The following is a 14,147-nucleotide window of genomic DNA, read 5'->3' on the forward strand; positions in this document are numbered from 1 at the left end:
AGAAGGCTGGCGCCTATCCGTCTGGACAAACTAGAGAGGAAGGTGGGCTCTGTGTTGGGCACAGAGCTTTATTTTATTGGTTCTTTTGCATTTTGCCTCCTGTTGTTGTTGTTATTATTGTTATTGTTATTATTATCAGTCTGTGGATACCGCTGGAAACTGAATTTCCCCTTGGGGATGAATAAAGTATCTATCTATCTATCTATCTATCTATCTATCTATCTATCTATCTATCTATCTATCTATCTATCTATCTATCTATCTATCTATCTATCTATCTACCTCCTGTCTTCTTTCTTTCTTTCTTTCTTTCTTTCTTTCTTTCTTTCCATACCTCTTCAATCATTGCCTTCAGAGCTAAAATCAATAAAAGGACTTTTTGTCACTATTTAATGACAAAAACTTTCTCTGACAGTGAAAAAAAAAACTGTGATTTGATCAGTGATTTAAATGTCCTCAGTTCCTCCAACTAATTCCCTTATACACTAATGGCAGTAAATGTTCAAGTGGAAAGTGTTGAGTTACACATGCTCCCTGATCACTTCACTATGCATTTGGTGGCAAGAATAAGGAATGGGGGTAAATGGAGGAGACGAGGCGTAACCGAACCTCTGGCTCGACTCTGTCAAACACAGTTTGAAATATGTACATCTTCCCCCTCTGAATTACCTGCTCCACTGTTTGAGCCTTCATGGATGTGGATGGACGTTTACTCCTAGGATGGATCGTGGGTCTGAATGTGCTCACTATTTAAATTTGGAATAAGAAAAATCAGGTGCAGAGAGAGGCCTTCATGTCAGATTGATTTCAGAGCAATACATGGTAAATGTACCTATACTTGTATAGCGCCTTTCTAGTCTTCCGACCACTCAAAGCGCTTTTACACTACATGGCACATACGCCCTTTCATACACATTCACTCAGTGATGGTAAAGCCCATTGAACCGAAACTAACTCATTCATACACATTCACACACCAATGCATGACATCGGGAGCAATTTGGGGTTCAGTATCTTGCTCAAGGATGCTTCGACATGTGGCACCAGGAGCCGGGGATCGAACCAACAACCTTCCGATTAGGGGACGAGTTGCTCTTCCTTTGAGCCACAGCCGCCCCTGCTGCTGTCATCACATGATTACAGATCGTTGTAGTTCTTTTTATGCTATATGTATAACATTTCTAATGTCACCATATACCTGGAGTGAATGGAACTCTACTGAGATCATACATCACTGTAGTCCTTGTAATTATGTCTATATAATATTCATGCAATGGTCAGATTTTAAGATTTTGGGCTATTCTGCTGTATTCTTTTGGACAAGTGGAAATAAAAATACACATTGAGGTGGGGGATGACCCGCTCTGCCTCTGCACCACAGCCGCCCATGCAATAGGTCAAAGGTTAGAGTTGAGAAAGTGGGCAAGAGGACATGTTTGATGTGTCAGATTCTTTCTACACTCACCCTGCTATCATCTTTAAAATGTCTCTTGGAATTGCATTACATCACTCATATCAAATGGTGACCTCATCATCTCAAGGAGACCTCTCATTTTGGGTGAACACAACATAAAAAGTATCTCGTCAGCCAGAAACTTACTTTTGGCCTGAAGATTATATACATATACAACTAATGTGTGTTAGCAAATACATTTGTAAGAAATACCATAGGATGTACCGTATATATCATTGCCTATGCAGTGTGTTTATACTGACGTTAAAGTATTGGTCTTTGTTATTTCCCTTCCATATGCTCTCATGGAAACTACAAAATAGTTTCATTTTCATGTTTATGTTCGGGATACTTAAAGCAATTACATAAAGCTGCAGTAGGTAACTTTTTTGAAAATTTTAAACTTAACTATATCCTAAGAGTAGTACATGAGACAGATCATTTGTGAAAAAATGTAGTACCTCTGGCTCATTTTAGTGCTCCTAATGGAATTTGCATCCACTGGGCCTGGATGAAATAGAAAGCATTGGGTTGGAGGCTTGAGGATAGTTTATTGTTAAGACTCATTCCCAGTACATAATGTGCAATGTTTTTTCTAATGTATAATCACAAAAAATAAGAATTGCAGGGTTCATCTGCAAACACCACGGGTCACCTTGCATGGAGTCTGCCATGTTGAACCACCATGTTTCTACAGTAGACCAGAAGGAACAAACCAAACACTGGCTGTAGATACGGGCACTCACATTTTTCGCATGTTTCGAAGGGAAGGGTGCAAGCAAGGGAGGTTTGATCGGCCACTAAATCCTACACACTGTGGCTGTAGCTCAGGACGTAGAAAGAGTGAAAAGAGTGAAAGAGTGAATGTGGCATGTAGTGCAAAAGTGCTTTGAGTGGTCGGAAACCTAGAAATACACACAAGTACAATACAAGTTCAGTCTATTTACCATTTACTTTAAGTCACATTCTTCATACATTATTTATTGTCTGTTTCAAGTGCACTTTATCATATTTTGATTTAATTGATAAACAGACGTTTCCAACTCACCAGGCGTAAAACTACATTTACATATTTAAAGATATTTTTTTATGTTCTGTGTTTCCAAAATGTGCATTATAACAACTGGCTGGAAACCCATCTACTGTCCCACTCTCTTAGTTTTACAAAGAAATCAGTATTTTCTGTCAGCCAGGCCCTTCTTCCCCTGCAGCTCTGTCCATTTGGCTCTGGATATAAGTGTTTTCCTTCAGATTAGGGGGAGACAGAGGAGGATTCAGACAGGCACGCTGGACACTGAACTTGCAGCACTGGCCTCTGCTCTGGAATCAAAGTGACACATGTCGTCCCAGGTTTTTCACCTGACATTTTTGTTGCCACTGTTGTCCAGCCTGTGTGACAGCCCCTTACACTAAAGTTAGCAGATCTCTGCCACCCCAGATGCCACTGCCCCCACCAACCAACCTGACTCTTCTCCTCCTCCTCAAGTAGCAGGAATTAATTTCTAGTTGTATTGTCTAGTCTGCAAACAAGCCAAAGAAGTCCATTAAATTCCATTCAAATGCCTTTATTCTTTCTTTATTTGACTTTTATTGATCCAGCTCCACTGAGGAGGCTGGAGAAGCAGCTTACAGACAAAACAACAATAAACATGTTGAAGTTTCTCCAGAGTGTTGTTGATGTGTTTGATGTCTTAATGTAAAGGATCATGTGTTCAAGTAAGTGTTGCACCACTGTGTTTTATACTATGGACTGCTCAGAATGGGTCATCCGCTCTGTTGAATTATACAAAAACAAGAGTGGGTGAGATGTGTCGTTGGCCTACTTTGACTATGCACCAGCCCACATCCTCCTCGAGATCCTCAATTAAGTTCTGAAGCCATAAGACAGCAGACACTAGGGAGATAACCAAGGTTTGGGTTTGGCTAGCTGGATATTTAGCTGTATCTGGAGCCTTTGGCTGAAACATTGATACGATTGCCAATGTCACTTTTCACGAACTGACCAATCACAGCCTGGCTGGGGCAGTGCATTAACAAAGGTTGACATGCTGACCTGTATATGGAAAGATGCAATGGTATACAAGTGTATGGATGTGTATGCAGATTTGTATATCATATCATTATAAAATTAAAATCTGCCAAAGGTCTAGTCTGTAATCCTCTGCATAATGTCCATATCTTTGACAAATACAGACATATCATCACCTTGGATAATACCATACTTTTGTGCATTTATTCCAGTGAAACTGTTGAACTCACTGTTATGTGTTAATGGCTTTGAGTATTGACAAGTCAGGAAGAAACTTCTAAATGGTGGTTGTTGGTGGGCAAGTCTGAGTAAAACAGTCTAGGGCCATTTTTAATTTCAAGTTCCTGACTGTGTGATGTCATTATGTCATGCCTCCTGAGGAGGAGCACCAAGATTGAAATGCGTTGCAATCCAAAAATAGCTGTCAGTTAGTTGCTTGTAACTGTGCCAAAATTTAGCAGATTAAATACTTTTGTGAATTTCTTTTTAAAAATCTACAATTAGTAGTACATAGTTGACTCTCCCTCTCTAACCAAGTTGAGATAGAAGGAGTACGGTCTAGACCTACTCTATTTGAAAAGTGACCTGAGATAACTTATCTAACTAATAGATAATGAATTGTTATGAATTGAAATAATAATAAACAAATAAAATTGAATCAAATTGAGTAATCCACTATGTTTTAAAGAAAAAGAATGACAACCAAATTATTCTATAAGCTTTAAGGGGGAATTTAATTGCTTTAAGAGATGCTGGGAGAGTGGCATATAGTAGAAGAAGAAATTACTTAGTTGATGGTTTAAAGTACAAAGTGATCAGGGTTGGTGCCACGGTATCAAAGTCCTGCCCATACACCCAGCTGACTCAATTGCAAGCAGGATTCAGCCTTTTTATAGCTTCACATAACTAACGTTTCAGTTCATTTAAACTGATCAGAAAAATGTACAATTAAACAAACATCAGTATGATAAGAACTACCTAAGATAACAAAAACCATCTCGGGAAAAATGTATGTGATGTGTACTGCAGTCAGCCACCAGGGGGGGATTAGTGATTGGCTTCACTATTGGAGAGCTGTCATGTCATCCATCTTAATTTATATTAATGGCTGAGTCTCACCGGGACTCTTTCTCTTTCTTTCTTGGCTCTGATTGGTTGTTTCAGTTCAGGCACTATGATTACAGTTTTTTCATAAAATAATTCCTGCTATAATTGTAGATTGCTACAATGGGAGAATTAAAAAGTTCTGTTTATAACCACAAAAAGCAAGCAGGTGAAGAAAGCACTGATATGTTCTGTGTGTCTGTTGATCTCCTCTGCTCAGCTTCAGTACTATGGACAGCACAGCCAGATAGTAACACGTTCAACAGCCATTTATTTATCTGTTTAAGCTATTTTTTCTTTAGATACATCATTCTTTACAGCAGTCCACTAATTGGAAGGTTGTTGGTTAAATCTCCTCCTCCCCAAATTGTGTGAATGAGTTAGTTTTTTTTTTTTCAATGGGCTTTGCCATCACTGCTATAAAAGCGCTTTGAGTGGTCGGTAGACTAGAAGGATAGTCCATTTACCAACAACAAAAATACAACTGAGGGGGCTAAGCCCCCTTTAGTTCTTTATAATGGTTCATAACTGATCTATGCATTAGTAAATCATTCATTATTCACTATCAAAGACAACAATGTGACTTGATTGGGTACAGTATTCACAAATAAAAGCTACATGGAAATGTGAATGTGCACAAACAAATTCAAAAAATGTATCAACTCAGGTTTTGAATAATATACTCAACATACTCTAGCTTGAATTGGGTTTGGAATTAGCTTCTAACATGTTACTTAATAACTCCAACATGTGGAATGCTGAGCTTCGACTTAGTGCTGACAAATTAGATATCCTATGTCAGCAAAAATTAATGAGAAATTAAAGGTCAGAGTTGAAAAGCAAACTCTCAGAACACACATGCGACTTTGATTAGTGGGCCACTGTGTTTGGCTGTATATGTCACAAACTGTCAGGCTGTCAGGCCAGTCACAGGGAGGCTGAGGGACCCGAATGTGAGGCTTGTTTAGGCACAGTGTCGCCTGCTCCATGATGAAAAGACGGAATATCTAAAGGGTTCAAGGTGGATGTGTTCTTACAACTCAGAGGCTTTTAGAATTGTTATATGAATATTTGAACACTCTTAAATTAATCACACCAACCAAGATTCTCCACATTTTACAATTTATGCCAATAGTGCCCAACGTTTTTCCTTAGGAGGGCAAAAACGGAATCTTAATGGTGGGTCATGGCCCAAAAGCAAAAACTTGTATTGCTAAGATGTAAAATGGAAGTAGGATTCCAAATTCTGATTTCCTGTGCAAAGTGTCACTCTTCCCAAGGTGCTTAGATCATGAAAAATAATTAATAATTAGGGAAGCTACATATTTAAAGGGAATTTTTACCTACAAAAATAAAACAGAATAAACAGCAATTCAAGAAAGAAACCCTTTTATCCATCCGTCTCCTGATACTTTACACTTTCATAACACTACACTAATATTACACATTCTGAAAAGGTTGAATGTACTTCACCGTCAAGGATGGAGTCAAGAAAGTTACCTCAACAACGACCATGCCAGTGTTTTGTATGTTTTAGCACACATACATTACATTAAATCTGACTGTTTTATTAAAGCATGGTGTATTCTCATTTCTGAGGCCATTTTGCATGTAATCGTTATCATGTGTTACATTATTGTTAAACGGAATAACATTTAAAAAGGGAAAACAGGTAATTTCTCACAGCCTTCCAAAATCTGGCACACTAACCAGCAGCACAACATCGTTTGTCACTATCTTACATAAAAAACAAGTCATTGGTTAAGGTTTGGGAATTGTGCTCATGAATAATGGAACAGCTCTAGGGAAGGCTGTGGCTCAGAGGCAGAGTGGGTTGTCCACTGATCAGAAGGTTGTCAGTTTGATCCCCGGTTTGATAGTGGCATAAAAGTGCTTTGAGTGGTCGGAAGACTAGAAAGGCACTATACAAGTACAGGTCCATTTACTATTAATCACAAATACAGTGTCAGTTTTGAAAATATCAGCTGTAGAGATGTTTGCCTTTTCTCCAATATAATGGAACCAGATACTCTAAGTGCCAAAGACATACATTTAAAAAACTGAACAGAAATGCCTCTTTCCAGAAATCATGATCCGGTTACTCAAGATAATCATTATTTGTGTCCTCCCTGGCTTCACTGGAACATTAGTAAGCTCACCTAACACCACTGAGACAGCTAACGTTCAGCTACAGTTGGCAGGTGTAGTTTGGTAGAAAGAAACAAGTTCATACATAAAACTGCTCACAATAAAGTCTGTGAATTATCTTGAGTAAACCGGTCATGATTTTTGGAAAGAGACATTGCTGTTCAGTTTTTTCAAATGTATTTTTTTGCCGCTTTGAGCACCACAAATCGAGTGTCATCTGGTTCCATTACATTGGAGAGAAGGCAGACATCTCTCAAAACTCAACAACTCACACCAAAACTATCTAGATAGGTAAAGAGGAAGAATGTGTATTTTTGATTTGGAGGGAACTGTCCCTTTAAAAGAGCCCAAGCGCAGAGATATTTGATCCCAGCTCAGACCCCCTCAGCACGATCCACCCTCAGGTCAAATGCCTTTGAGGGAGAGGAGAGTGAGGGACCTGACGGAGCTCATCTGGTCCATTACAGCAGCGCAGTGTAGGTCTGGTCTGACGGATGGTTGGGGCAGACAGAGGTAACATGTGCAGGGCCTCCGTTGAGATGAAGGAACAGGGGTTGAGACAGGGGACACGACTCTGAGTCGTTTGGAAACTCTCAGCCATACCTTTCCATCCTCAGATAACAGAAGTACCCTGTCGCTCGTATATGCAGCGCTGACGTCAGCAGTCCTGGGTCAGCGTGATAGCATTTGAAGTGAAGTGTTACCAAATCCTCAGCTCTTATTAGATTAGATTTTGGATGGTTCTGCAACAGTGAGTGGTGTGTGTGTGCTGTGATTTTGACATGTAGAAACCAATTTTTCCTCAGAGCTGCTCAGGCTTCAACTCACAGATTCAAGGGTGGAAAATTAGGCTCCACAACGAATCCTCTTTCGGATGGAATGAGCTTCCTCAGTGAGAATCTCTCACGGGTGGCAAATGCCTCTGCCCTTTGCCTGAAATGAGAGCTGACAGGGTCATCGCAAAGAGGAAGTGCGCCATGGCCACTCGCATCACATAAATCTTACAGGCAGGTCAGAGAAAGCCAGGACAGTGTTATCGCCTTGCCATAACAAAACAGAAATCTTTTCCAAAGGCACATTCTGCCTTTAACAGGCCTCTTTAAGTGTCTTTGTGATGGATCTGTTCACATTTGTATGCTGTGATTAACAGCTGGAGTTTTTGTGCACTTCACAGCCACTGTAGTTTCTTGCTTTTGTGCTTGGAACAGGAGGGTGAAGCGAGGGAGTTGCTGTCTGCAACTACACTGCTAGATACTACTAAATACTACACACTGGTCCCCGCTGGTTCCCTCCTGCCTCCTGAAAACCTCCTCCTACTGGCGGTCCAAAGCTCCTGTGCCACAGGTGTTAACACCAATATTGCCCTGGTTCCCAGATGAGCTCCCAGTCTGGCTAACTGAGCTAACTAGCAAACAGCAGCAAAGTCTGTAAATTACAGAGAGTTTATGCTGAGCAGCCATGAAATATGATGCAGTTTCAGTGACATAGTTGGTTGTGGTAGATGTTAAACACTTCTCACGGGAGATTACCCTCTCAACCAAAGTTTCATTGTGCAAGTGGAAATGACAGAGGCACCATTCTCCCTATTACAGGTCAATGTAGTATCAAAATGATTTTGAAGCTGTTATTTTAAGGTAAAATAGTTGGATAATGTTGCTTTAAATGTCTTTTTTTTTTCAATTAAAATATTATGCGACAAGCACACCGAACTCCTTCTGGGGTTAACCAGGTATTTAACTTGTATCTCAAAAAAGTAAAAGGATTTCTTTACAGGTAGGAAGACTGCCTGTGAGTTTATGAAGGGAACGACGTGACCTTTCCTCCACAGCTGCTGAAAGAGAAAGCAAAATAAACCAGTGGAGTTAATGGGTGTGCTCCAGAGTGCACAGGCTGTATATTTGGTCTTGTCAGGTGAGGCCATTTGATGCTGATTACATCTATCACTGTGAGCCAGTGCAATTACTCCCAAACATAAACATGTCAGCCAGTCCACTTGGCATTATTGCTTGTCAGAACATTTGATCCCGGCCATTGATATTTCATCACATAAACATCTGCTCCTATCAAAAATAACATTCATACAATGAATGAGTCTTATCTTTGTAAATGAAGAAAGAAATGGCTCTTACACAAAATTACAATTTTACAGTTCCAGCAGTAATGTGAAGGTGGGAGGACACATTTTAATTGAAACAAATCAAAAATCACAGAAACCGTTAAATTATTGAAACAGCACACAAACACCAGTCAGCAGGTGATGAATGAGTGGGCCGCGGCCGGGCTCATCCATCACCTCACCGGTGCGCCTGGCAGCACCAACGTGACAGGAACGGTCAAATAACGTTTAGCACACTGGAAACCCTGTGTTTGGGGGGAGATTATTACTGTCACAGCTTTAATGGATTAGCTTGGACCAGTGCAGGTTCAGCCAATGGGGTGTGAGGACTGTGCATTAGCATAGTTATCAGAGGTCCAGCCAGGCAGCAGCAGGTTGGTGATTGACAGATGGAGGTGGCTGCCCAGCAGACATGTAGCCAGTCTAAGGCCAAACAGCGAGGAGCCAATTATGTGGGGAGAAACAGGGTCATTCATCATTCAGTTAGACACCTGTCCAGCCACACAAAGGAGACTTGAGAGCCTCTGCCAGCATCCCTAGACAGAGATGATGCTCATTAGATTGAACTGGGAGAAATAAAGCAAACCCAGGGTTCACATTTAGAGTACACAGCACAAAGACAATACACATGATGGAAACGTGAGGAGCGTGCAGTTTGCAAGTGCAAGTAGAGAAGCAGAGCTTTTCTGTTCTTGTCCTGTGTACCTCAGGAGGCAGAGCGAGGCACTGACACTGCCAGAGGGAGGGCTCCTAATTCCCACTAGTGCTAAGGATGTATGCACTAGTGTTGTTGCAGGTTCTTTGGATAAAATGATCTAGAAGTGTTGTGTCATAGCTTTTAACACGATGTTACAGGAAGTGTTTGACAGAAACATGATTATCCAGATTCAGATTAGACCAGTGGTTCCCAACCTTTTTCCTTAAGGGACCCCTTTTCTGTCACTGAGTAAACTGAAGACCCCTATTATCCCTATTATTATTATTTTTAGCGCCTTTGATTGCGTTTTTGCCCCCCTGAACATACATGAAAAGTCAATTTTATTTGGCAAAGTTGTCAGGCCTGGCGAAAAATTTTATATTCTATGCGTCACTTTCGGGTTGGCACTAAGTGGCGCTATTATCATAAATAATGCATTTAGGCTAATAACTTATGCATAGTTTGTCACACATTCAAAAAACGTATATCCACGCGTTTGGTGAATGGAGCTGAATCTCTCCATATAGGCCCCACCCACTTCTGCCTATAATTTTTTTCCTTAGAGCGCAAAATGTCCTTAAAGTACTTTTTCGTGGTCCTCCTACACGCTATGTCCGATTCGCACAACAGTTTTCACCTAGCACCTGGGGACAGCCCTGAAAAAAAAAAAGTAATTTGAACATTTTTGAAATTTAAAAAAATGAGCACGCTATAAAATTAAGACTTCTTGTAGATTTTTTGTAAAAAAGGAAGAGGACCATTTCTCAACACTGGTATGTCCGATTGACACCAAACTTGGGTCCATAGTTCCTCATGTCTTCCTTAGGCACCGTGCACAATTTCAGACCATCACCACCAGGTGGCGCTCTTTAAAATGAAGAAGTTTATATCTCCGCATCGGCACATGTGATTTAATTGAAACTTGGTACGATGCTTGCCCATGGCTCCCTGAGGCTCAATTGAAAAAGGACAAAAAAAAACACGCCACTGGGTGGCACTTTGGTGGCAGCGTAAACTTTTTGCCTTGTATCTGAACGAACTCCTCCTAGGGAATTTCTCGGATCTACTTCAAAAATGGTCAGTACAGTCAAAAAATGGTGTTGATTAAAATTTGTGCTATTTCAGACTGTACGTTGAACAGTCTGTGGCGTGAGATCAAAGTTGGCCACTTTGAATTCTGTCGTCATACAAACTGATTGAAAAGTTGAGCTATTTGTGACTGTACATCAAACCGCGTGCCAGTGACAACTTGTCGATTTCAGCAGATTCGCCATAAAATAGTGCTCATAACTCCAGTGTGCAATGTACAATCTCCAATAAACTTAATATATTCTGAAACAGTTTTGCCCTGAACATGTCCTCATAACTTCAGCATACGTGGTCCAATCTCAATGAAACTTCAAGTGTTTGATAACAGTCTCGCCTTGAACATGTCTACATGACAACATTCAGACATAGTAATAGCGCCACCTACTGGCAACAGGAAGTAAGCGCTGCTTGGCGATTTTGAGCTGATTTTTTCTTCTGAATTCTTTGTATTCTGACCATCCATGCAGGATAACACAGGTGCACAGTCTACATACTGTACATACTGGCCATGTTCATAATTGTCATGACAGACTACTGTAAACCATTTATCGTCCAATGTGCTTTTGGCATTTTTACTGTTTCTAAGAGGACAGCAATTAAAAAAACTAAACTAAACATTGCATTGGTGAATCATCTTCTATTTCTTGTTGTCCCAGGCTAAATGTTCTCTAAAAGCAGCATGTTTTACCTTTGGGGGCCAAAACCAGGGGTGGACTGGCCATCTGTGTGATCTGGAGAGTCAAACGTTTGACCCGCCCACTGCCCAACTCATTTAATATGGTGTCCGAAGAGGGACAAGAAACCATAATGAATGTGGCGAAATGCAGGGATTTAAACACAATGAACTTAATCTTTGGTTTTACTAATTATGAAATACAATATTGACACATTTGACAAAATAACAGATTAACTACCTATCAAAACATAAAATTACCTTAATTATTCATTAAATGATGAAAAAAGTAATATATTTTAATGTGTATTTATCATAATCAAATGTAACCTGAGAAATTATCTTAATGTTATCAAAATTAAAGGGATCACTAGACTGTTTTTTTTTATTATTGAACAACAAATTATTTAACAACAAACATTAACATAAAACAAGCAGACAAACAGTAAAAATGTTAATGAAATACTAAAATGATATTAATGATGATCATAATGACTAAAATGATAATAATAATAATAATAATAATAATAATAATGACAATAATTATGATGTTGATAATGATAATAATAACAATGATGACAATAATGATGACATTAATGATGATAATGATATAATAATGATGATAATAATACTAATAACACCAATAATTATGAAAATAATAATAATAATAATAATAATAATAATAACAACATTATAATGACAATAAGAACTATAACAATCATCATAATAATAATTTTGAAATTGGGTGGACATGTACTGGTTTGGGTCTGAGGTACGGATCATATGATATCAGACTCTTAGAGGAACATGGCATTGATTTTCAAGTTTTCTTCATCTACACAAAGTTTGAAGAAAGTTTCCCATATCCGCCTTATCAGTGCCTGAGTGGGAGCCCGGTCCAAAGCACTTTCACACACTATGAACACTATGAGAGATACATTGTTTACACCAAGGCATGCAAAGAGTACAGGTTTTCTTTCAAAAGACTAAAGTGGATATGAAACTATAATGAATATTATTTCTCGACTACACCCCCCCCCTTGTTCATTTAATGAACAAATAATACAATCAAAATACAATCAATATACAATAGTCAAACATTAAAGACATAAAACGCATCAATCTGTTTTGCAGACACAAATGTGAAATTGGTTCATGTAAGTTACTCATAGTTCAGAGAAATATAGGCTGAATATATGCATAAGGAACTTTAAGTAAAACTGAAAAGAAAACATGCATAATGACTTTATTATAATACCATATTATATAAATACATGTAGAAAAATAACAAACTATGACCAGAGACTCATAAAGCATCCTATCTCTGAGTTGTATACAAGTGATTTTAAAAATCAAAAAGACAAGATATGTTCTTAATAACAAAAAAATGTCACTGTTATATTCATAGAGCATATTTACTGTACATGTTAATATAAAGTATGAACGATGAGGGCAGTGGGGGTCATATCGCGCAGCCCTTAATTACAGTGTATTCAATAACTACATTTCAAAAGTACTACCTTTGTGCCTCATTGAGGCATGGCCCTTAATGTTGTCCACTTGATATTTTGCAGATGCACTGTACTTGCAAAATGGACATGACAGGTCGCTGCTTTTTGTGGATTTGGGAAGGTCATCCCCACATATCACTGTAATGTGTCTCTATACAAAAAAAAAACAAAGTCACAAAATACTGACTATGCATTACATTTTTTTCTTGTACTCTGATTAGTCTAATTACAGTGCATATACCACCGAATGCACTCTGATATTAGTATTACGTTAGTTTAAATATAACATTAGCTCATGTGCAGCTAATTCACATAACCTAATGATACCAAAGCGGCAGTCAGAAGCATGGAAGGAGACAGGAGGAATAGACCGAACAGGAAGCATCACGGTGACGGCGGAGTCAAATGTTGGAGAGTGGGCGGGGTTAAACATTTAACTCCGCCCACATTGAGGTCTGCGGGTCTGCAGTCACTCTTGCATGGGTTAAGACCTTCGCGTATAGATAAGGTTGAAAAAAGGCGAAAGGAATGTCTCAAAATTATGTAAGCGGAAGCAGGGACGAATTTGCGTGTTGGATGATCTGCAAACGTAGATTCAACACTTCACACACGGAGCGTAGGAGTCGCAAATGAAATTTCAAGACAGATGCACATGCGCGACGTGATATATTTTTACAAATTGGTATGATTTAATTTGTAAGTTTCCAAACATTTGAATAAATCATTACACCTTTGTGCAAATACCAATTTACAAGTCACGAATTTTGACTTTGCGCTTGCAAATTATATCATACGCGTGGATTGCGTTTGCATATACAAATAATATTGAGACATATCTCTCTCCATAGCAATGCACCTTTAAGTTGGATGCCAGCTGCCCCAGCCCCCCAATTAAGGAGAAGAAGAAGAGGAAGTGGAAGAAGAAGAAGAAGTAGTAGCAGCAGCAAAGATGTTCAAGACCATAGAAACCATAGACATATATACATAGACGCCACATCGACTGTGGAGTGGCGTGCCTACAGGGTGGCCATTTTGGAACAGGGCTAGCAGAGGCAGCTATTGATTTGTTAAAAACGTCACACATGTAGCTATGATACAGAGTGCTTGGATATTTTAAAAATGCTGGTTTTACTACCCAAATACAAATTCTACTTAATGTTATCAGCAGACGAGCTTCTGACAGAAGATTTGTGAATGAAAAGATGCCGGACTTCTGTGCCGCGTATGGATGCTTTAATGAGCGGAGCATACAAACCAGATCTCGTTGGAGACAGCAGATCCTATGTCTACAACAATAATAATAATAATAATGATGATGATAGTGATC

Source organism: Dicentrarchus labrax, unplaced genomic scaffold (genome assembly GCF_905237075.1).
Source record: "Dicentrarchus labrax unplaced genomic scaffold, dlabrax2021, whole genome shotgun sequence".
Classification (NCBI taxonomy): Eukaryota; Metazoa; Chordata; class Actinopteri; family Moronidae; genus Dicentrarchus; species Dicentrarchus labrax.